The 24,489-nt window shown below is 42.0% G+C and overlaps 6 non-coding genes across 6 annotated transcripts; all 6 read left to right on the top strand.

Annotated features, from left to right (window-relative positions):
• The first annotated feature begins 6,131 nt into the window (after positions 1–6,131).
• On the top strand, positions 6,132–6,203 carry trnat-cgu (transfer RNA threonine (anticodon CGU)). Its single transcript has one exon. It is a non-coding gene; the product is annotated as a tRNA-Thr (tRNA).
• Positions 6,204–7,890: 1,687 nt separating this feature from the next.
• On the top strand, positions 7,891–7,962 carry trnat-ugu (transfer RNA threonine (anticodon UGU)). The gene has a single exon. It is a non-coding gene; the product is annotated as a tRNA-Thr (tRNA).
• A 4,581-nt stretch (positions 7,963–12,543) lies between these two features.
• Positions 12,544–12,615, top strand: trnaa-ugc (transfer RNA alanine (anticodon UGC)). Its single transcript has one exon. It is a non-coding gene; the product is annotated as a tRNA-Ala (tRNA).
• Positions 12,616–13,080: 465 nt separating this feature from the next.
• trnat-ugu (transfer RNA threonine (anticodon UGU)) lies at positions 13,081–13,152 on the top strand. The gene has a single exon. It is a non-coding gene; the product is annotated as a tRNA-Thr (tRNA).
• Positions 13,153–17,733: 4,581 nt separating this feature from the next.
• On the top strand, positions 17,734–17,805 carry trnaa-ugc (transfer RNA alanine (anticodon UGC)). The gene has a single exon. It is a non-coding gene; the product is annotated as a tRNA-Ala (tRNA).
• Positions 17,806–18,270: 465 nt separating this feature from the next.
• trnat-ugu (transfer RNA threonine (anticodon UGU)) lies at positions 18,271–18,342 on the top strand. The gene has a single exon. It is a non-coding gene; the product is annotated as a tRNA-Thr (tRNA).
• Positions 18,343–24,489: the final 6,147 nt, after the last annotated feature.

Raw genomic sequence — 24,489 nt, 5'->3', positions numbered from 1 at the left:
CATCTGCTCATCTATCACACCAGTGTTCATTTGCTAAATTGTAATTCATTCGCTACTATGGCCTATTTATTGCCTTACCTCCTCACGACATTTGCAAACACTATGTATAGGCATTCTTTTTTTTCTACTATTATGTAGTTGACTGTACGTTTGTTTATTCTAAATGTGTAACTCTGTGTTGTTGTTTGTGTTGCACTGCTTTGCTTTATCTTAGCCAGGTCGCAGTTGTAAATGAGAACTTGTTCTCCACAAGCTTTCCTGGTAAAATAAAGGTGAAATAATACAAAAAAAGAAACATTTTCATGTTCCCCAGAAAGGGCATGTAGCTCAGTGGTAGAGCGCATGCTTTGCATGTATGAGGTCCTGGGTTCAATCCCCAGGTTCTCCAATTTACATTTTTGCATTAACCCAAAACCTACTTTCCAGAATGTTGAAATTCTTAGCAGGAAACCGAGATGTGCTAAATCATTTGCTCTTGTAATCTGAAGAACATGCTTTCAATCCCTGTTCGCACATTTATAGAACAGAAGTGGCATGGTTGCCAACTTTTATGGCATAATTTTCAAAAACTGAAGTTCATGTGTTTCATCCCTGTCCGTAACTGTTTTAAGAATTGCTGCTATCATTTCATTGTAGTTTCAATGGAGTGTTGTATTTAAAAAGTATATTGAATTAATATTCCATTTTCTCAGCAAATGAAATGGGATGGAAGCTCTGAGGGGGAGTGCATGCTGTATATGTTTGAGGTCCTCTGTTCAATCCCAAGATTCTCCACTGAGTTTATTTGTGTGCCAAATTCACATTTACACAACTACTACTTTCCAGAATGTTAATATATATTGTTGTATAGTTAGGCATTGTGGCCAAGTGGTGAGGCGACGGTCTCGTAAACCGAAGATCATGGGTTCTAATCCCATCCGTGCCTTTATGCAAGACATCTGATACCATTGAAATGTACTCTCATTGGAGCACTGTAGAAAAAGCAAGTTTTTCAATATGGCATCACAACTACTAGAGAAAGGGGATGTGTCTCTACGGTAGAGCCAATACTTAACATGTATGCGGTCCAAAGTTAATCCCCAACTTCTCTGCTGAGTCTATTTAGTTGTTAAATTAGCTTTTGCACAACTCCCACTTTCCAGAATGTTGACATTCTAAGAAGGAAATAGATGTGCTAAGTCATCTGTTTTTGTAAACTGAAGCACATGGGTTCAATCCTTGTTCGACGTTTACGGAAGATAGCTGTTATTATGGAAATGTACTTTCATTAGAACAGTGTTAATTAGAAAGAGTTAATTGTATTGATATGGCCACTGCGACCTGTATGTTTTAGTCGGCTGGCCCTCGTTACATATTCGTCACGCCAGAACCACTGGCTCCAGGTCATCTATAAGTCTATGCTAGGTCAAGCTCCGCCTTATCTCAGCTTACTGGTCACGATAACAACACCCACCCTTAGCACGCGCTCCAGCAGGTATATCTCACTGGTCATCCCCAAAACCAACACCTCCTTTGGCCACCTTTCCTTCCAGTTCTCTGCTGCCAATGACTGGAACGAATTGCAAAAATCGCTGAAGCTGGATGGAGACTTATATTTCCCTCACTAACTTTAAACATCAGCTATCTGAGCAGCTAACCGATCACTGCAGCTGTACATAGCCCATCTGTAAATAGCCCACCCAATCTACCTACCTCATCCCCATTTTGTTTTTATTTACTTTCTGCTCTTTTGCACACCAGAGTTTCTACTTGCACATCATCAACTGCTCATCTATCACACCAGTGTTAATTTGCTAAATTGTAATTCATTCGCTACTATGGACTATTTATTGCCTTACCTCCTCACGACATTTGCAAACACTATGTATAGACATTCTTTTTTTTCTACTATTATGTAATTGACTGTACGTTTGTTTATTCTAAATGTGTAACTCTGTGTTGTTGTTTGTGTTGCACTGCTTTGCTTTATCTTAGCCAGGTCGCAGTTGTAAATGAGAACTTGTTCTCCACAAGCTTTCCTGGTAAAATAAAGGTGAAATAATACAAAAAAATAAACATTTTCTTCTTCCCCAGAAAGGGGATGTAGCTCAGTGGTAGAGTTCATACTTTGCATGTATGAGGTCCTGGGTTCAATCCCCAGCTTCTCCAATTTACATTTTTGCATTGACCCAAAACCTACTTTCCAGAATGTTGAAATTCTTAGCAGGAAACCGAGATGTGCTAAATCATTTGCTCTTGTAATCTGAAGAACATGCTTTCAATCCCTGTTCGCACATTTATAGAACAGAAGTGGCATGGTTGCCAACTTTTATGGCATAATTTTCAAAAACTGAAGTTCATGTGTTCGATCCCTGTCCGTAACTGTTTTAAGAATTGCTGCTATCATTTCATTGTAGTTTCAATGGAGTGGTGTATATAAAAAGTATATTGAATTAATATTCCATTTTCTCAGTAAATGAAATGGGATGGAAGCTCTGAGGGGGAGTGCATGCTGTATATGTTTGAGGTCCTCTGTTCAATCCCAAGATTCTCCACTGAGTTTATTTGTGTGCCAAATTCACATTTACACAACTACTACTTTCCAGAATGTTAATATATATTGTTGTATAGTTAGGCATTGTGGCCAAGTGGTGAGGCGACGGTCTCGTAAACCGAAGATCATGGGTTCTAATCCCATCCGTGCCTTTATGCAAGACATCTGATACCATTGAAATGTACTCTCATTGGAGCACTGTAGAAAAAGCAAGTTTTTCAATATGGCATCACAACTACTAGAGAAAGGGGATGTGTCTCTACGGTAGAGCCAATACTTAACATGTATGCGCTCCAAAGTTAATCCCCAACTTCTCTGCTGAGTCTATTTAGTTGTTAAATTAGCTTTTGCACAACTCCCACTTTCCATAATGTTGACATTCTAAGAAGGAAATAGATGTGCTAAGTCATCTGTTTTTGTAAACTGAAGCACATGGGTTCAATCCTTGTTCGACGTTTACGGAAGATAGCTGTTATTATGGAAATGTACTTTCATTAGAACAGTGTTAATTAGAAAGAGTTAATTGTATTGATATGGCCACTGCGACCTGTATGCTCTAGTCGGCTGGCCCTCGTTACATATTCGTCACGCCAGACCCACTGGCTCCAGGTCATCTATAAGTCTATGCTATGTCAAGCTCCGCCTTATCTCAGCTTACTGGTCACTATAACAACACCCACCCGTAGCAGGCGCTCCAGCAGGTATATCTCACTGGTCATCCCCAAAACCAACACCTCCTTTGGCCGCCTTCCTTCCAGTTCTCTGCTGCCAATGACTGGAACGAATTGCGAAAATCGCTGAAGCTGGATGAAGACTTATATTTCCCTCACTAACTTTAAACATCAGCTATCTGAGCAGCTAACCGATCACTGCAGCTGTACATAGCCCATCTGTAAATAGCCCACCCAATCTACCTACCTCATCCCCAATTTGTTTTTTTTACTTTCTGCTCTTTTGCACACCAGTATTTCTACTTGCACATCATCATCTGCTCATCTATCACACCAGTGTTCATTTGCTAAATTGTAATTCATTCGCTACTATGGCCTATTTATTGCCTTACCTCCTCACGACATTTGCAAACACTATGTATAGGCATTCTTTTTTTTCTACTATTATGTAGTTGACTGTACGTTTGTTTATTCTAAATGTGTAACTCTGTGTTGTTGTTTGTGTTGCACTGCTTTGCTTTATCTTAGCCAGGTCGCAGTTGTAAATGAGAACTTGTTCTCCACAAGCTTTCCTGGTAAAATAAAGGTGAAATAATACAAAAAAAGAAACATTTTCATGTTCCCCAGAAAGGGCATGTAGCTCAGTGGTAGAGCGCATGCTTTGCATGTATGAGGTCCTGGGTTCAATCCCCAGGTTCTCCAATTTACATTTTTGCATTAACCCAAAACCTACTTTCCAGAATGTTGAAATTCTTAGCAGGAAACCGAGATGTGCTAAATCATTTGCTCTTGTAATCTGAAGAACATGCTTTCAATCCCTGTTCGCACATTTATAGAACAGAAGTGGCATGGTTGCCAACTTTTATGGCATAATTTTCAAAAACTGAAGTTCATGTGTTTCATCCCTGTCCGTAACTGTTTTAAGAATTGCTGCTATCATTTCATTGTAGTTTCAATGGAGTGTTGTATTTAAAAAGTATATTGAATTAATATTCCATTTTCTCAGCAAATGAAATGGGATGGAAGCTCTGAGGGGGAGTGCATGCTGTATATGTTTGAGGTCCTCTGTTCAATCCCAAGATTCTCCACTGAGTTTATTTGTGTGCCAAATTCACATTTACACAACTACTACTTTCCAGAATGTTAATATATATTGTTGTATAGTTAGGCATTGTGGCCAAGTGGTGAGGCGACGGTCTCGTAAACCGAAGATCATGGGTTCTAATCCCATCCGTGCCTTTATGCAAGACATCTGATACCATTGAAATGTACTCTCATTGGAGCACTGTAGAAAAAGCAAGTTTTTCAATATGGCATCACAACTACTAGAGAAAGGGGATGTGTCTCTACGGTAGAGCCAATACTTAACATGTATGCGGTCCAAAGTTAATCCCCAACTTCTCTGCTGAGTCTATTTAGTTGTTAAATTAGCTTTTGCACAACTCCCACTTTCCAGAATGTTGACATTCTAAGAAGGAAATAGATGTGCTAAGTCATCTGTTTTTGTAAACTGAAGCACATGGGTTCAATCCTTGTTCGACGTTTACGGAAGATAGCTGTTATTATGGAAATGTACTTTCATTAGAACAGTGTTAATTAGAAAGAGTTAATTGTATTGATATGGCCACTGCGACCTGTATGTTTTAGTCGGCTGGCCCTCGTTACATATTCGTCACGCCAGAACCACTGGCTCCAGGTCATCTATAAGTCTATGCTAGGTCAAGCTCCGCCTTATCTCAGCTTACTGGTCACGATAACAACACCCACCCTTAGCACGCGCTCCAGCAGGTATATCTCACTGGTCATCCCCAAAACCAACACCTCCTTTGGCCACCTTTCCTTCCAGTTCTCTGCTGCCAATGACTGGAACGAATTGCAAAAATCGCTGAAGCTGGATGGAGACTTATATTTCCCTCACTAACTTTAAACATCAGCTATCTGAGCAGCTAACCGATCACTGCAGCTGTACATAGCCCATCTGTAAATAGCCCACCCAATCTACCTACCTCATCCCCATTTTGTTTTTATTTACTTTCTGCTCTTTTGCACACCAGAGTTTCTACTTGCACATCATCAACTGCTCATCTATCACACCAGTGTTAATTTGCTAAATTGTAATTCATTCGCTACTATGGACTATTTATTGCCTTACCTCCTCACGACATTTGCAAACACTATGTATAGACATTCTTTTTTTTCTACTATTATGTAATTGACTGTACGTTTGTTTATTCTAAATGTGTAACTCTGTGTTGTTGTTTGTGTTGCACTGCTTTGCTTTATCTTAGCCAGGTCGCAGTTGTAAATGAGAACTTGTTCTCCACAAGCTTTCCTGGTAAAATAAAGGTGAAATAATACAAAAAAATAAACATTTTCTTCTTCCCCAGAAAGGGGATGTAGCTCAGTGGTAGAGTTCATACTTTGCATGTATGAGGTCCTGGGTTCAATCCCCAGCTTCTCCAATTTACATTTTTGCATTGACCCAAAACCTACTTTCCAGAATGTTGAAATTCTTAGCAGGAAACAGAGATGTGCTAAATCATTTGGTCTTCTAATCTGAAGAACATGCCTTCAATCCCTGTTCGCACATTTATAGAACAGAAGTGGCATGATTGCCAACTTTTATGGCATAATTTTCAAAAACTGAAGTTCATGTGTTCGATCCCTGTCCGTAACTGTTTTAAGAATTGCTGCTATCATTTCATTGTAGTTTCAATGGAGTGGTGTATATAAAAAGTATATTGAATTAATATTCCATTTTCTCAGCAAATGAAATGGGATGGAAGCTCAGAGGGGGAGTGCATGCTGTATATGTTTGAGGTCCTCTGTTCAATCCCAAGATTCTCCACTGAGTTTATTTGTGTGCCAAAAACACATTTACACAACTACTACTTTCCAGAATGTTGATATACATTGTTGTATAGATAGGCATGGTGGCCAAGTGGTAAGGCGTCGGTCTCGTAAACCAAAGATCATGGGTTTAAATCCCATCCGTGCCTTTATGAAAGACATCTGATACCATTGAAATGTACTCTCATTGGAGCACTGTAAAAAAAGCATGTTTTTCAATATGGCATCACAACTACTAGAGAAAGGCGATGTGTCTCTACGGTAGAGCCAATACTTAACCTGTATGCGGTCCAAAGTTAATCCCCAACTTCTCTGCTGAGTGTATTTAGTTGTTAAATTAGCTTTTGCACAACTCCCACTTTCCATAATGTTGACATTCTAAGAAGGAAATAGATGTGCTAAGTCATCTGTTTTTGTAAACTGAAGCACATGGGTTCAATCCTTGTTCGACGTTTACGGAAGATAGCTGTTATTATGGAAATGTACTTTCATTAGAACAGTGTTAATTAGAAAGAGTTAATTGTATTGATATGGCCACTGCGACCTGTATGCTCTAGTCGGCTGGCCCTCGTTACATATTCGTCACGCCAGACCCACTGGCTCCAGGTCATCTATAAGTCTATGCTAGGTCAAGCTCCGCCTTATCTCAGCTTACTGGTCACGATAACAACACCCACCCATAGCAAGCGCTCCAGCAGGTATATCTCACTGGTCATCCCCAAAACCAACACCTCCTTTGGCCACCTTTCCTTCCAGTTCTCTGTTGCCAATGACTGGAACGAATTGCAAAAATCGCTGAAGCTGGATGGAGACTTATATTTCCCTCACTAACTTTAAACATCAGCTATCTGAGCAGCTAACCGATCACTGCAGCTGTACATAGCCCATCTGTAAATAGCCCACCCAATCTACCTACCTCATCCCCATTTTGTTTTTATTTACTTTCTGCTCTTTTGCACACCAGTATTTCTACTTGCACATCATCATCTGCTCATCTATCACACTTTGTTAATTTGCTAAATTGTAATTCATTCGCTACTATGGCCTATTTATTTCCTTACCTCCTCATGACATTTGCAAACACTATGTATAGGCATTCTTTTGTTTCTACTATTATGTAATTGACTGTACGTTTGTTTATTCTAAATGTGTAACTCTGTGTTGTTGTTTGTGTTGCACTGCTTTGCTTTATCTTAGCCAGGTCGCAGTTGTAAATGAGAACTTGTTCTCCACAAGCTTTCCTGGTAAAGTAAAGGTGAAATAATACAAAAAAAGAAACATTTTCATATTCCCCAAAAAGGGGATGTAGCTCAGTGGTAGAGCGCATGCTTTGCATGTATGAGGTCCTGGGTTCAATCCCCAGTTTCTCAAATTTACATTTTTGCATTGACCCAAAACCTACTTTCCAGAATGTTGAAATTCTTAGCAGGAAACAGAGATGTGCTAAATCATTTGGTCTTGTAATCTGAAGAACACGCCTTCAATCCCTGTTCGCACATTTATAGAACAGAAGTGTCATGGTTGCCAACTTTTATGGCATAATTTTCAAAAACTGAAGTTCATGTGTTCGATCCCTGTCCGTAACTGTTTTAAGAATTGCTGCCATCATTTCATTGTAGTTTCAATGGAGTGGTGTATATAATAAGTATATTGAATTAATATTAAATTTTCTCAGCAAATGAAATGGGATGGAAGCTCAGAGGGGGAGTGCATGCTGTATATGTTTGAGGTCCTCTGTTCAATCCCAAGATTCTCCACTGAGTTTATTTGTGTGCCAAATTCACATTTACACAACTACTACTTTCCAGAATGTTGATATACATTGTTGTATAGATAGGCATGGTGGCCAAGTGGTAAGGTGTCGGTCTTGTAAACCGAAGATCATGGGTTCAAATCCCATCCATGCCTTTATGAAAGACATTTGATACCATTAACTGAGGAACTCAATTTAACCTTGCCCAATACCCTAGATGCAGTTGCACCCCTAAAAATGAAAAACATTTGTCATAAGAAACTAGCTCCCTGGTATACAGAAAATACCCTAGCTTTGAAGCAAGCTTCCAGGAAATTGGAATGGAAATGGCGCCAATACCAAACTGGAAGTCTACCGACTAGCTTGGAAAGACAGTACCGTGCGGTACTGAAGAGCCCTCACTGCTGCTCGATCATCCTACTTTTACAACTTAATCGAGGAAAATAAGAACAATCCAAAATTTCTTTTTGATACTGTTGCAAAGCTAACTAAAAAGCAGCATTCCCCAAGAGAGGATGGCTTTCACTTCAGCAGTAATAAATTCATGAACTTCTTTGAGGAAAAGATCATGACCATTAGAAAGCAAATTACGGACTCCTCTTTGAATCTGCGTATTCCTCCAGGGCTTAGCTGTCCTGGATCTGCACAGCTCTGCGAGGGCCTGGGATCGGGAGAGACACTTAAGTGTTTTAGTACTATATCTCTTGACACAATGATGAAAATAATCATGGCCTCTAAACCTTCAAGCTGCATACTGGATCCTATTCCTACTAAACTGCTGAAGGAGCTGCTTCCTGTGCTTGGCCCTCTTATGTTGAACATAATAAACAGCTCTCTATCCACAGGATGTGTACCAAACTCACTAAAAGTGGCAGTGATAAAGCCTCTCTTGAAAAAGCCAAACCTTGACCCGGAAAATATAAAAAACTATCGGCCTATATCGAATCTTCCATTCCTCTCAAAAAAAATTGAAAAAGCTGTTGCGCAGCAACTCACTGCCTTTCTGAAGACAAACAATGTATACGAAATGCTTCAGTCTGGTTTTAGACCCCATCATAGCACTGAGACTGCACTTGTGAAGGTGGTAAATGACCTTTTAATGGCGTCAGACCGAGGCTCTGCATCTGTCCTCGTGCTACTAGACCTTAGTGCTGCCTTTGACACCATCGATCACCACATTCTTTTGGAGAGACTGGAAACCCAAATTGGTCTACACGGACAAGTTCTGGCCTGGTTTAGATCTTACCTGTCGGAAAGATATCAGTTTGTCTCTGTGAATGGTCTTTCCTCTGACAAATCAACTGTACATTTCGGTGTTCCTCAAGGTTCCGTTTTAGGACCACTATTGTTTTCACTATATATTTTACCTCTTGGGGATATTATTCGAAAACATAATGTTAACTTTCACTGCTATGCGGATGACACACAGCTGTACATTTCAATGAAACATGGTGAAGCCCCAAAATTGCCCTCGCTAGAAGCCTGTGTTTCAGACATAAGGAAGTGGATGGCTGAAAACTTTCTACTTTTAAACTCGGACAAAACAGAGATGCTTGTTCTAGGTCCCAAGAAACAAAGAGATCTTCTGTTAAATCTGACAATTCATCTTGATGGTTGTAAAGTCGTCTCAAATAAAACTGTGAAGGACCTCGGCGTTACTCTTGACCCTGATCTCTCTTTTGACGAACATATCAAGACTGTTTCAAGGACAGCTTTTTTCCATCTACGTAACATTGCAAAAATCAGAAATTTTCTGTCCAAAAATGATGCAGAAAAATTAATCCATGCATTTGTTACTTCTAGGTTAGACTACTGCAATGCTCTACTTTCCGGCTACCCGGATAAAGCACTAAATAAATATCAGTTAGTGCTAAATACGGCTGCTAGAATCCTGACTAGAACCAAGAAATTTGATCATATTACTCCAGTGCTAGCTTCCCTACACTGGCTTCCTGTTAAGGCAAGGGCTGATTTCAAGGTTTTACTGTTAACCTATAAAGCGTTACATGGGCTTGCTCCTACCTATCTTTCCGAGTTGGTCCTGCCGTACATACCAATACGTACGCTACGGTCACAAGACGCAGGCCTCCTAATTGTCCCTAGAATTTCTAAGCAAACAGCGGGAGGCAGGGCTTTCTCCTATAGATCTCCATTTTTATGGAACAGTCTGCCTACCCATGTGAGAGACGCAGACTCGGTCTCAACCTTTAAGTCTTTACTGAAGACTTATCTCTTCAGTAGGTCATATGATTGAGTGTAGTCTGGCCCAGGAGTGTGAAGGTGAACGGAAAGGCTCTGGAGCAACGAACCGCCCTTGCTGTCTCTGCCGGGCCGGTTCCCCTCTCTCCACTGGGATTCTCTGCCTCTAATCCTGTTACTGGGGCTGAGTCACTGGCTTGCTGGTGCTCTTTCATGCCGTCCCTAGGAGGGGTGCGTCACTTGAGTGGGTTGAGTTACTGACGTGATCTTCCTGTCTGGGTTGGCACCCCCCCTTGGTTTGTGCTGTGGTGGAGACCTTTGTGGGCTATACTCGGCCTTGTCTCAGGATTGTAAGTTGGTGGTTGAGGATATCCCTCTAGTGGTGTGGGGGCTGTGCTTTGGCAGAGTGGGTGGGGTTATATCCTTCCTGTTTGGCCCTGTCCGGGGGTTTCTTCGGATGGGGCCACAGTGTCTCCTGACCGCTCCTGTCTCAGCCTCCAGTATTTATGCTGCAGTAGTTTATGTGTCGGGGGGCTAGGGTCAGTTGGTTATACCTGGAGTACTTCTCCTGTCTTATCCAGTGTCCTGTGTGAATTTAAGTATGCTCTCTCTAATTCTCTCGTTCTCTCTTTCTCTCTGAGAACCTGAGCCCTAGGACCATACGTCAGGACTACCGGGCATGCTGACACCTTGCTGTCCCCAGTCCGCCCGGCCTTGCTGCTATTCCAGTTTCAACTGTTCTGCCTGCGGTTATGAAACCCCTACCTGTCCCAGACCTGCTGTTTTCAACTCTTAATGATCGGCTATGAAAAGCCAACTGAGATTTATTCCTGATTATTATTTGACCATGCTTGTCATTTATGAACATTTTGAAAATCTTGGCTCTCTCTAATTTTCTCCTTCTCTCTTTCTTTCTCTCGGAGGACCTGGGCCCTAGGACCATGCGTCGGGACTGCCGCCCGTGGTGACTCCTTGCTGTCCCCAGTCCGCCTGGCCTTGCTGCTATTCCAGTTTCAGCTGTTCTGCCTGCGGCTATGGAACCGCCACCTGTCCCAGACCTGTTGTTTTTCAACTCTTAATGATCAGCTATGAAAAGCCAACTGAAAATTATTCATGATTATTATTTGACCATGATTGTCACTTATGAACATTTTTGAACATCTTGGCATAGTTCTGTTATAATCTCCACCCGGCACAGCCAGAAGAGGACTGGCCACCCCTCATAGCCTGGTTCCTCTCTAGGTTTTTTCCTAGGTTTTGGCCTTTCTAGGGAGTTTTTCCTAGCCACCGTGCTTCTACACCTGCATTACTAGCTGTTTGGGGTTTTAGGCTGGGTTTCTGTACAGCACTTCGAGATATTAGCTGATGTCCGAAGGGCTATATAAAAAAAAAAAAAATTGATTGATACCATTGAAATGTACTCTCATTGGAGCACTGTAGAAAAAACAAGTTTTTCAATATGGCATCACAACTACTAGAGAAAGGGGATGTGTCTCTACGGTAGAGCCAATACTTAACATGCATGTGGTCCAAAGTTAATCCCAAACTTCTCTGCTGAGTCTATTTAGTTGTTAAATTAGCTTTTGCACAACTCCCACTTTCCAGAATGTTGACATTCTAAGAAGGAAATAGATGTGCTAAGTCATCTGTTTTTGTAAACTGAAGCACATGGGTTCAATCCTTGTTCGACGTTTACGGAAGATAGCTGTTATTAAGGAAATGTACTTTCATTAGAACAGTGTAAAGAAAGAGTTAATTGTATTGATATGGCCACTGCGACCTGTATGCTCTAGTCGGCTGGCCCTCGTTACATATTCATCACGCCAGACCCACTGGCTCAAGGTCATCTATAAGTCTATGCTAGGTCAAGCTCCGCCTTTTCTCAGCTTACTGGTCACGATAACAACACCCACCCGTAGCACGCGCTCCAGCAGGTATATCTCACTGGTCAATCCCCAAAACCAACACCTCCTTTGGCCGCCTTTCCTTCCAGTTCTCTGCTGCCAATGACTGGAACGAATTGCAAAAATCGCTGAAGCTGGATGGAGACTTATATTTCCCTCACTAACTTTAAACATCAGCTATCTGAGCAGCTAACCGATCACTGCAGCTGTACATAGCCCATCTGTAAATAGCCCACCCAATCTACCTACCTCATCCCCATTTTGTTTTTATTTACTTTCTGCTCTTTTGCACACCAGTATTTCTACTTGCACATCATCATCTGCTCATCTATCACACCAGTGTTAATTTGCTAAATTGTAATTCATTCGCTACTGTGGCCTATTTATTGCCTTACCTCCTCACGACATTTGCAAACACTATGTATAGACATTCTTTTTTTTCTACTATTATGTAATTGACTGTACGTTTGTTTATTCTAAATGTGTAACTCTGTGTTGTTGTTTGTGTTGCACTGCTTTGCTTTATCTTAGCCAGGTCGCAGTTGTAAATGAGAACTTGTTCTCCACAAGCTTTCCTGGTAAAATAAAGGTGAAATAATATAAAAAAAGAAACATTTTCATATTTCCCAGAAAGGGGATGTAGCTCAGTGGTAGAGCGAATGCTTTGCATGTATGAGGTCCTGGGTTCAATCCCCAGCTTCTCCAATTTAGATTTTTGCATTGTCCCAAAACCTACTTTCCAGAATGTTGAAATTCTTAGCAGGAAACAGAGATGTGCTAAATCATTTGGTCTTGTAATCTGAAGAACATGCTTTCAATCCCTGTTCGCACATTTATAGAACAGAAGTGGCATGGTTGCCAACTTTTATGGCATAATTTTCAAAAACTGAAGTTCATGTGTTCGATCCCTGTCCGTAACTGTTTTAAGAATTGCTGCCATCATTTCATTGTAGTTTCAATGGAGTGGTGTATATAATAAGTATATTGAATTAATATTACATTTTCTCAGCAAATGAAATGGGATGGAAGCTCAGAGGGGGAGTGCATGCTGTATATGTTTGAGGTCCTCTGTTCAATCCCAAGATTCTCCACTGAGTTTATTTGTGTGCCAAATTCACATTTACACAACTACTACTTTCCAGAATGTTGATATACATTGTTGTATAGATAGGCATGGTGGCCAAGTGGTAAGGCGTCGGTCTTGTAAACCGAAGATCATGGGTTCAAATCCCATCCATGCCTTTATGAAAGACATTTGATACCATTAACTGAGGAACTCAATTTAACCTTGCGCAATACCCTAGATGCAGTTGCACCCCTAAAAACGAAAAACATTTGTCATAAGAAACTAGCTCCCTGGTATACAGAAAATACCCGAGCTTTGAAGCAAGCTTCCAGGAAATTGGAATGGAAATGGCGCCAATACCAAACTGGAAGTCTACCGACTAGCTTGGAAAGACAGTACCGTGCGGTACTGAAGAGCCCTCACTGCTGCTCGATCATCCTACTTTTACAACTTAATCGAGGAAAATAAGAACAATCCAAAATTTATTTTTGATACTGTTGCAAAGCTAACTAAAAAGCAGCATTCCCCAAGAGAGGATGGCTTTCACTTCAGCAGTAATAAATTCATGAACTTCTTTGAGGAAAAGATCATGACCATTAGAAAGCAAATTACGGACTCCTCTTTGAATCTGCGTATTCCTCCAGGGCTTAGCTGTCCTGGATCTGCACAGCTCTGCGAGGGCCTGGGATCGGGAGAGACACTTAAGTGTTTTAGTACTATATCTCTTGACACAATGATGAAAATAATCATGGCCTCTAAACCTTCAAGCTGCATACTGGATCCTATTCCTACTAAACTGCTGAAGGAGCTGCTTCCTGTGCTTGGCCCTCTTATGTTGAACATAATAAACAGCTCTCTATCCACCGGATGTGTACCAAACTCACTAAAAGTGGCAGTGATAAAGCCTCTCTTGAAAAAGCCAAACCTTGACCCGGAAAATATAAAAAACTATCGGCCTATATCGAATCTTCCATTCCTCTCAAAAAAAATTGAAAAAGCTGTTGCGCAGCAACTCACTGCCTTTCTGAAGACAAACAATGTATACGAAATGCTTCAGTCTGGTTTTAGACCCCATCATAGCACTGAGACTGCACTTGTGAAGGTGGTAAATGACCTTTTAATGGCGTCAGACCGAGGCTCTGCATCTGTCCTCGTGCTACTAGACCTTAGTGCTGCCTTTGACACCATCGATCACCACATTCTTTTGGAGAGACTGGAAACCCAAATTGGTCTACACGGACAAGTTCTGGCCTGGTTTAGATCTTACCTGTCGGAAAGATATCAGTTTGTCTCTGTGAATGGTCTTTCCTCTGACAAATCAACTGTACATTTCGGTGTTCCTCAAGGTTCCGTTTTAGGACCACTATTGTTTTCACTATATATTTTACCTCTTGGGGATATTATTCGAAAACATAATGTTAACTTTCACTGCTATGCGGATGACACACAGCTGTACATTTCAATGAAACATGGTGAAGCCCCAAAATTGCCCTCGCTAGAAGCCTGTGTTTCAGACATAAGGAAGTGGATGGCTGAAAACTTTCTACTTTTAAACTCGGACAAAACAGAGATGCTTGTTCTAGGTCCCAAGAAACAAAGAGATCTTCTGTTAAATCTGACAATTCATCTTGATGGTTGTAAAGTCGTCTCAAATAAAACTGTGAAGGACCTCGGCGTTACTCTTGACCCTGATCTCTCTTTTGACGAACATATCAAGACTGTTTCAAGGACAGCTTTTTTCCATCTACGTAACATTGCAAAAATCAGAAATTTTCTGTCCAAAAATGATGCAGAAAAATTAATCCATGCATTTGTTACTTCTAGGTTAGACTACTGCAATGCTCTACTTTCCGGCTACCCGGATAAAGCACTAAATAAATATCAGTTAGTGCTAAATACGGCTGCTAGAATCCTGACTAGAACCAAGAAATTTGATCATATTACTCCAGTGCTAGCTTCCCTACACTGGCTTCCTGTTAAGGCAAGGGCTGATTTCAAGGTTTTACTGTTAACCTATAAAGCGTTACATGGGCTTGCTCCTACCTATCTTTCCGAGTTGGTCCTGCCGTACATACCAATACGTACGCTACGGTCACAAGACGCAGGCCTCCTAATTGTCCCTAGAATTTCTAAGCAAACAGCGGGAGGCAGGGCTTTCTCCTATAGATCTCCATTTTTATGGAACAGTCTGCCTACCCATGTGAGAGACGCAGACTCGGTCTCAACCTTTAAGTCTTTACTGAAGACTTATCTCTTCAGTAGGTCATATGATTGAGTGTAGTCTGGCCCAGGAGTGTGAAGGTGAACGGAAAGGCTCTGGAGCAACGAACCGCCCTTGCTGTCTCTGCCGGGCCGGTTCCCCTCTCTCCACTGGGATTCTCTGCCTCTAATCCTGTTACTGGGGCTGAGTCACTGGCTTGCTGGTGCTCTTTCATGCCGTCCCTAGGAGGGGTGCGTCACTTGAGTGGGTTGAGTTACTGACGTGATCTTCCTGTCTGGGTTGGCACCCCCCCTTGGTTTGTGCTGTGGTGGAGACCTTTGTGGGCTATACTCGGCCTTGTCTCAGGATTGTAAGTTGGTGGTTGAGGATATCCCTCTAGTGGTGTGGGGGCTGTGCTTTGGCAGAGTGGGTGGGGTTATATCCTTCCTGTTTGGCCCTGTCCGGGGGTTTCTTCGGATGGGGCCACAGTGTCTCCTGACCGCTCCTGTCTCAGCCTCCAGTATTTATGCTGCAGTAGTTTATGTGTCGGGGGGCTAGGGTCAGTTGGTTATACCTGGAGTACTTCTCCTGTCTTATCCAGTGTCCTGTGTGAATTTAAGTATGCTCTCTCTAATTCTCTCGTTCTCTCTTTCTCTCTGAGAACCTGAGCCCTAGGACCATACGTCAGGACTACCGGGCATGCTGACACCTTGCTGTCCCCAGTCCGCCCGGCCTTGCTGCTATTCCAGTTTCAACTGTTCTGCCTGCGGTTATGAAACCCCTACCTGTCCCAGACCTGCTGTTTTCAACTCTTAATGATCGGCTATGAAAAGCCAACTGAGATTTATTCCTGATTATTATTTGACCATGCTTGTCATTTATGAACATTTTGAAAATCTTGGCTCTCTCTAATTTTCTCCTTCTCTCTTTCTTTCTCTCGGAGGACCTGGGCCCTAGGACCATGCGTCGGGACTGCCGCCCGTGGTGACTCCTTGCTGTCCCCAGTCCGCCTGGCCTTGCTGCTATTCCAGTTTCAGCTGTTCTGCCTGCGGCTATGGAACCGCCACCTGTCCCAGACCTGTTGTTTTTCAACTCTTAATGATCAGCTATGAAAAGCCAACTGAAAATTATTCATGATTATTATTTGACCATGATTGTCACTTATGAACATTTTTGAACATCTTGGCATAGTTCTGTTATAATCTCCACCCGGCACAGCCAGAAGAGGACTGGCCACCCCTCATAGCCTGGTTCCTCTCTAGGTTTTTTCCTAGGTTTTGGCCTTTCTAGGGAGTTTTTCCTAGCCACCGTGCTTCTACACCTGCATTACTAGCTGTTTGGGGTTTTAGGCTGGGTTTCTGTACAGCACTTCGAGATATTAGCTGATGTCCGAAGGGCTATATAAAAAAAAAAAAAATTGATTGATACCATTGAAATGTACTCTCATTGGAGCACTGTAGAAAAAACAAGTTTTTCAATATGGCATCACAACTACTAGAGAAAGGGGATGTGTCTCTACGGTGGAGCCAATACTTAACATGTATGCGGTCCAAAGTTAATCCCAAACTTCTCTGCTGAGTCTATTTAGTTGTTAAATTAGCTTTTGCACAACTCCCACTTTCCAGAATGTTGACATTCTAAGAAGGAAATAGATGTGCTAAGTCATCTGTTTTTGTAAACTGAAGCACATGGGTTCAATCCTTGTTCGACGTTTACGGAAGATAGCTGTTATTAAGGAAATGTACTTTCATTAGAACAGTGTAAAGAAAGAGTTAATTGTATTGATATGGCCACTGCGACCTGTATGCTCTAGTCGGCTGGCCCTCGTTACATATTCATCACGCCAGACCCACTGGCTCAAGGTCATCTATAAGTCTATGCTAGGTCAAGCTCCGCCTTATCTCAGCTTACTGGTCACGATAACAACACCCACCCGTAGCACGCGCTCCAGCAGGTATATCTCACTGGTCAATCCCCAAAACCAACACCTCCTTTGGCCGCCTTTCCTTCCAGTTCTCTGCTGCCAATGACTGGAACGAATTGCAAAAATCGCTGAAGCTGGATGGAGACTTATATTTCCCTCACTAACTTTAAACATCAGCTATCTGAGCAGCTAACCGATCACTGCAGCTGTACATAGCCCATCTGTAAATAGCCCACCCAATCTACCTACCTCATCCCCATTTTGTTTTTATTTACTTTCTGCTCTTTTGCACACCAGTATTTCTACTTGCACATCATCATCTGCTCATCTATCACACCAGTGTTAATTTGCTAAATTGTAATTCATTCGCTACTGTGGCCTATTTATTGCCTTACCTCCTCACGACATTTGCAAACACTATGTATAGACATTCTTTTTTTTCTACTATTATGTAATTGACTGTACGTTTGTTTATTCTAAATGTGTAACTCTGTGTTGTTGTTTGTGTTGCACTGCTTTGCTTTATCTTAGCCAGGTCGCAGTTGTAAATGAGAACTTGTTCTCCACAAGCTTTCCTGGTAAAATAAAGGTGAAATAATATAAAAAAAGAAACATTTTCATTTTTTCCAGAAAGGGGATGTAGCTCAGTGGTAGAGCGAATGCTTTGCATGTATGAGGTCCTGGGTTCAATCCCCAGCTTCTCCAATTTACATTTTTGCATTGTCCCAAAACCTACTTTCCAGAATGTTGAAATTCTTAGCAGGAAACAGAGATGTGCTAAATCATTTGGTCTTGTAATCTGAAGAACATGCTTTCAATCCCTGTTCGCACATTTATAGAACAGAAGTGGCATGGTTGCCAACTTTTATGGCATAATTTTCAAAAACTGAAGTTCATGTGTTCGATCCCTGTCCGTAACTGTTTTAAGAATTGCTGCCATCATTTCATTGTAGTTTCAATGGAGTGGTGTATATAATAAGTATATTGAATTAATATTACATTTTCTCAGCAAATGAAATGGGATGGAAGCTCAGAGGGGGAGTGCATGCTGTATATGTTTGAGGTCCTCTGTTCAATCCCAAGATTCTCCACTGAGTTTATTTGTGTGCCAAATTCACATTTACACAACTACTACTTTCCAGAATGTTGATATACATTGTTGTATAGATAGGCATGGTGGCCAAGTGGTAAGGCGTCGGTCTTGTAAACCGAAGATCATGGGTTCAAATCCCATCCATGCCTTTATGAAAGACATTTGATACCATTAACTGAGGAACTCAATTTAACCTTGCGCAATACCCTAGATGCAGTTGCACCCCTAAAAACGAAAAACATTTGTCATAAGAAACTAGCTCCCTGGTATACAGAAAATACCCGAGCTTTGAAGCAAGCTTCCAGGAAATTGGAATGGAAATGGCGCCAATACCAAACTGGAAGTCTACCGACTAGCTTGGAAAGACAGTACCGTGCGGTACTGAAGAGCCCTCACTGCTGCTCGATCATCCTACTTTTACAACTTAATCGAGGAAAATAAGAACAATCCAAAATTTATTTTTGATACTGTTGCAAAGCTAACTAAAAAGCAGCATTCCCCAAGAGAGGATGGCTTTCACTTCAGCAGTAATAAATTCATGAACTTCTTTGAGGAAAAGATCATGACCATTAGAAAGCAAATTACGGACTCCTCTTTGAATCTGCGTATTCCTCCAGGGCTTAGCTGTCCTGGATCTGCACAGCTCTGCGAGGGCCTGGGATCGGGAGAGACACTTAAGTGTTTTAGTACTATATCTCTTGACACAATGATGAAAATAATCATGGCCTCTAAACCTTCAAGCTGCATACTGGATCCTATTCCTACTAAACTGCTGAAGGAGCTGCTTCCTGTGCTTGGCCCTCTTATGTTGAACATAATAAACAGCTCTCTATCCACCGGATGTGTACCAAACTCACTAAAAGTGGCAGTGATAAAGCCTCTCTTGAAAAAGCCAAACCTTGACCCGGAAAATATAAAAAACTATCGGCCTATATCGAATCTTCCATTCCTCTCAAAAAAAATTGAAAAAGCTGTTGCGCAGCAACTCACTGCCTTTCTGAAGACAAACAATGTATACGAAATGCTTCAGTCTGGTTTTAGACCCCATCATAGCACTGAGACTGCACTTGTGAAGGTGGTAAATGACCTTTTAATGGCGTCAGACCGAGGCTCTGCATCTGTCCTCGTGCTACTAGACCTTAGTGCTGCCTTTGACACCATCGATCACCACATTCTTTTGGAGAGACTGGAAACCCAAATTGGTCTACACGGACAAGTTCTGGCCTGGTTTAGATCTTACCTGTCGGAAAGATATCAGTTTGTCTCTGTGAATGGTCTTTCCTCTGACAAATCAACTGTACATTTCGGTGTTCCTCAAGGTTCCGTTTTAGGACCACTATTGTTTTCACTATATATTTTACCTCTTGGGGATGTTATTCGAAAACATAATGTTAACTTTCACTGCTATGCGGATGACACACAGCTGTACATTTCAATGAAACATGGTGAAGCCCCAAAATTGCCCTCGCTAGAAGCCTGTGTTTCAGACATAAGGAAGTGGATGGCTGAAAACTTTCTACTTTTAAACTCGGACAAAACAGAGATGCTTGTTCTAGGTCCCAAGAAACAAAGAGATCTTCTGTTAAATCTGACAATTCATCTTGATGGTTGTAAAGTCGTCTCAAATAAAACTGTGAAGGACCTCGGCGTTACTCTTGACCCTGATCTCTCTTTTGACGAACATATCAAGACTGTTTCAAGGACAGCTTTTTTCCATCTACGTAACATTGCAAAAATCAGAAATTTTCTGTCCAAAAATGATGCAGAAAAATTAATCCATGCATTTGTTACTTCTAGGTTAGACTACTGCAATGCTCTACTTTCCGGCTACCCGGATAAAGCACTAAATAAATATCAGTTAGTGCTAAATACGGCTGCTAGAATCCTGACTAGAACCAAGAAATTTGATCATATTACTCCAGTGCTAGCTTCCCTACACTGGCTTCCTGTTAAGGCAAGGGCTGATTTCAAGGTTTTACTGTTAACCTATAAAGCGTTACATGGGCTTGCTCCTACCTATCTTTCCGAGTTGGTCCTGCCGTACATACCAATACGTACGCTACGGTCACAAGACGCAGGCCTCCTAATTGTCCCTAGAATTTCTAAGCAAACAGCGGGAGGCAGGGCTTTCTCCTATAGATCTCCATTTTTATGGAACAGTCTGCCTACCCATGTGAGAGACGCAGACTCGGTCTCAACCTTTAAGTCTTTACTGAAGACTTATCTCTTCAGTAGGTCATATGATTGAGTGTAGTCTGGCCCAGGAGTGTGAAGGTGAACGGAAAGGCTCTGGAGCAACGAACCGCCCTTGCTGTCTCTGCCGGGCCGGTTCCCCTCTCTCCACTGGGATTCTCTGCCTCTAATCCTGTTACTGGGGCTGAGTCACTGGCTTGCTGGTGCTCTTTCATGCCGTCCCTAGGAGGGGTGCGTCACTTGAGTGGGTTGAGTTACTGACGTGATCTTCCTGTCTGGGTTGGCACCCCCCCTTGGTTTGTGCTGTGGTGGAGACCTTTGTGGGCTATACTCGGCCTTGTCTCAGGATTGTAAGTTGGTGGTTGAGGATATCCCTCTAGTGGTGTGGGGGCTGTGCTTTGGCAGAGTGGGTGGGGTTATATCCTTCCTGTTTGGCCCTGTCCGGGGGTTTCTTCGGATGGGGCCACAGTGTCTCCTGACCGCTCCTGTCTCAGCCTCCAGTATTTATGCTGCAGTAGTTTATGTGTCGGGGGGCTAGGGTCAGTTGGTTATACCTGGAGTACTTCTCCTGTCTTATCCAGTGTCCTGTGTGAATTTAAGTATGCTCTCTCTAATTCTCTCGTTCTCTCTTTCTCTCTGAGAACCTGAGCCCTAGGACCATACGTCAGGACTACCGGGCATGCTGACACCTTGCTGTCCCCAGTCCGCCCGGCCTTGCTGCTATTCCAGTTTCAACTGTTCTGCCTGCGGTTATGAAACCCCTACCTGTCCCAGACCTGCTGTTTTCAACTCTTAATGATCGGCTATGAAAAGCCAACTGAGATTTATTCCTGATTATTATTTGACCATGCTTGTCATTTATGAACATTTTGAAAATCTTGGCTCTCTCTAATTTTCTCCTTCTCTCTTTCTTTCTCTCGGAGGACCTGGGCCCTAGGACCATGCGTCGGGACTGCCGCCCGTGGTGACTCCTTGCTGTCCCCAGTCCGCCTGGCCTTGCTGCTATTCCAGTTTCAGCTGTTCTGCCTGCGGCTATGGAACCGCCACCTGTCCCAGACCTGTTGTTTTTCAACTCTTAATGATCAGCTATGAAAAGCCAACTGAAAATTATTCATGATTATTATTTGACCATGATTGTCACTTATGAACATTTTTGAACATCTTGGCATAGTTCTGTTATAATCTCCACCCGGCACAGCCAGAAGAGGACTGGCCACCCCTCATAGCCTGGTTCCTCTCTAGGTTTTTTCCTAGGTTTTGGCCTTTCTAGGGAGTTTTTCCTAGCCACCGTGCTTCTACACCTGCATTACTAGCTGTTTGGGGTTTTAGGCTGGGTTTCTGTACAGCACTTCGAGATATTAGCTGATGTCCGAAGGGCTATATAAAAAAAAAAAAAACTGATTGATACCATTGAAATGTACTCTCATTGGAGCACTGTAGAAAAAACAAGTTTTTCAATATGGCATCACAACTACTAGAGAAAGGGGATGTGTCTCTACGGTGGAGCCAATACTTAACATGTATGCGGTCCAAAGTTAATCCCAAACTTCTCTGCTGAGTCTATTTAGTTGTTAAATTAGCTTTTGCACAACTCCCACTTTCCAGAATGTTGACATTCTAAGAAGGAAATAGATGTGCTAAGTCATCTGTTTTTGTAAACTGAAGCACATGGGTTCAATCCTTGTTCGACGTTTACGGAAGATAGCTGTTATTAAGGAAATGTACTTTCATTAGAACAGTGTAAAGAAAGAGTTAATTGTATTGATATGGCCACTGCGACCTGTATGCTCTAGTCGGCTGGCCCTCGTTACATATTCATCACGCCAGACCCACTGGCTCAAGGTCATCTATAAGTCTATGCTAGGTCAAGCTCCGCCTTATCTCAGCTTACTGGTCACTATAACAACACCCACCCGTAGCACGCGCTCCAGCAGGTATATCTCACTGGTCAATCCCCAAAACCAACACCTCCTTTGGCCGCCTTTCCTTCCAGTTCTCTGCTGCCAATGACTGGAACGAATTGCAAAAATCGCTGAAGCTGGATGGAGACTTATATTTCCCTCACTAACTTTAAACATCAGCTATCTGAGCAGCTAACCGATCACTGCAGCTGTACATAGCCCATCTGTAAATAGCCCACCCAATCTACCTACCTCATCCCCATTTTGTTTTTATTTACTTTCTGCTCTTTTGCACACCAGTATTTCTACTTGCACATCATCATCTGCTCATCTATCACACCAGTGTTAATTTGCTAAATTGTAATTCATTCGCTACTATGGCCTATTTATTGCCTTACCTCCTCACGACATTTGCAAACACTATGTATAGACATTCTTTTTTTTCTACTATTATGTAATTGACTGTACGTTTGTTTATTCTAAATGTGTAACTCTGTGTTGTTGTTTGTGTTGCACTGCTTTGCTTTATCTTAGCCAGGTCGCAGTTGTAAATGAGAACTTGTTCTCCACAAGCTTTCCTGGTAAAATAAAGGTGAAATAATACAAAAAAAGAAACATTTTCATGTTCCCCAGAAAGGGGATGTAACCCAGTGGTAGAGCGCATGCTTTGCATGTATGAGGTCCTGGGTTCAATCCCCAGATTCTCCAATTTACATTTTTGCATTGATCCAAAACCTACTTTCCAGAATGTTGAAATTCTTAGCAGGAAACCGAGATGTGCTAAATCATTTGCTCTTGTAATCTGAAGAACATGCCTTCAATCCCTGTTCGCACATTTATAGAACAGAAGTGGCATGGTTGCCAACTTTTATGGCATAATTTTCAAAAACTGAAGTTCATGTGTTCGATCCCTGTCCGTAACTGTTTTAAGAATTGCTGCTATCATTTCAATGTAGTTTCAATGGAGTGTTGTATTTAAAAAGTATATTGAATTAATATTCCATTTTCTCAGTAAATGAAATGGGATGGAAGCTCTGAGGGGGAGTGCATGCTGTATATGTTTGAGGTCCTCTGTTCAATCCCAAGATTCTCCACTGAGTTTATTTGTGTGCCAAAAACACATTTACACAACTACTACTTTCCAGAATGTTGACATACATTGTTGTATAGATAGGCATGGTGGCCAAGTGGTAAGGCGTCTGTCTCGTAAACCGAAGATCATGGGTTCAAATCCCATCCGTGGATTTATGAAAGACATTTGATACCATTGGAGTGCAGTAGAGAAAGCAAGTTTTTCAATATGGCATCACAACTACTAGAGAAAGGGGATGTGTCTCTACGGTAGAGCCAATACTTAACCATTACCTTTAAGCCATTCAAATCATCTAATTTCTCGGTGCCATTCTTGTATCTTTAACACCGGCACTCATCAGAAGTTAAAGTGAACCGAGGTGGGTTGGCCGAGTACTTCAATCTGGCCACCCCAATCCCTGTACTGTATTTGCTTTCCTAGGGAATTGTGTAACGTTTACCTTAAATACTACATCATGATCTTCTTTGACTCCTTATTTTGTTAGTCACTTATCAGTGAATTATATAGTTGATCTTTTACTTCTTATCAATGACAATGGCGTCATATAACTAGTACCTCCAGGTGGTTGATTTGGATAATCAGAAAGGTTTCAAAGACTATGATGCAGCTCAGAGCCTCTTCCCAAAAACCGCCAACCCTCTCCTGCCCTTAGTCGGTCTGCTAGGTACCATCCCATACTCACACTTCTAGGAGCACACATAGTGTGGAACTGTCGGGGTAGGAAATCTTCATCTAAGGAGGTAACCCCCGGACCTTATTGGTTCTCGGTTCTTCTCCTAACTCTATGTGTGATCAGCATTGCTTAAATGGGTACATACCTTCTTGCAGTGGGTAACGTGGACAAGTAACTCTCTCAGCTATTCTAACGGCTAAGGCGGTGGTTTAACATAACCTGGTATGGGCTCAATGGCCTGCATCCCGTCTCCTCAGCGTCTATTCCAACCTCAGGGACTGGTTGGATTAAGTGAACCACCTTCTCCTGTCATTCACCTGTTGGACACAACATCTTGGACATACGGGTTTGGTTAACAAACAGTCTTCTCCTGTCATGCACCTGTTGGACACAACATCTTGGACATACGGGTTTGGTTAACAAACAGTCTTCTCCT

This window comes from Salvelinus fontinalis, unplaced genomic scaffold (assembly GCF_029448725.1).
Source record: "Salvelinus fontinalis isolate EN_2023a unplaced genomic scaffold, ASM2944872v1 scaffold_0458, whole genome shotgun sequence".
Lineage (NCBI taxonomy): Eukaryota > Metazoa > Chordata > Actinopteri > Salmoniformes > Salmonidae > Salvelinus > Salvelinus fontinalis.
This window is presented reverse-complemented; position numbering and strand designations above follow the sequence as displayed.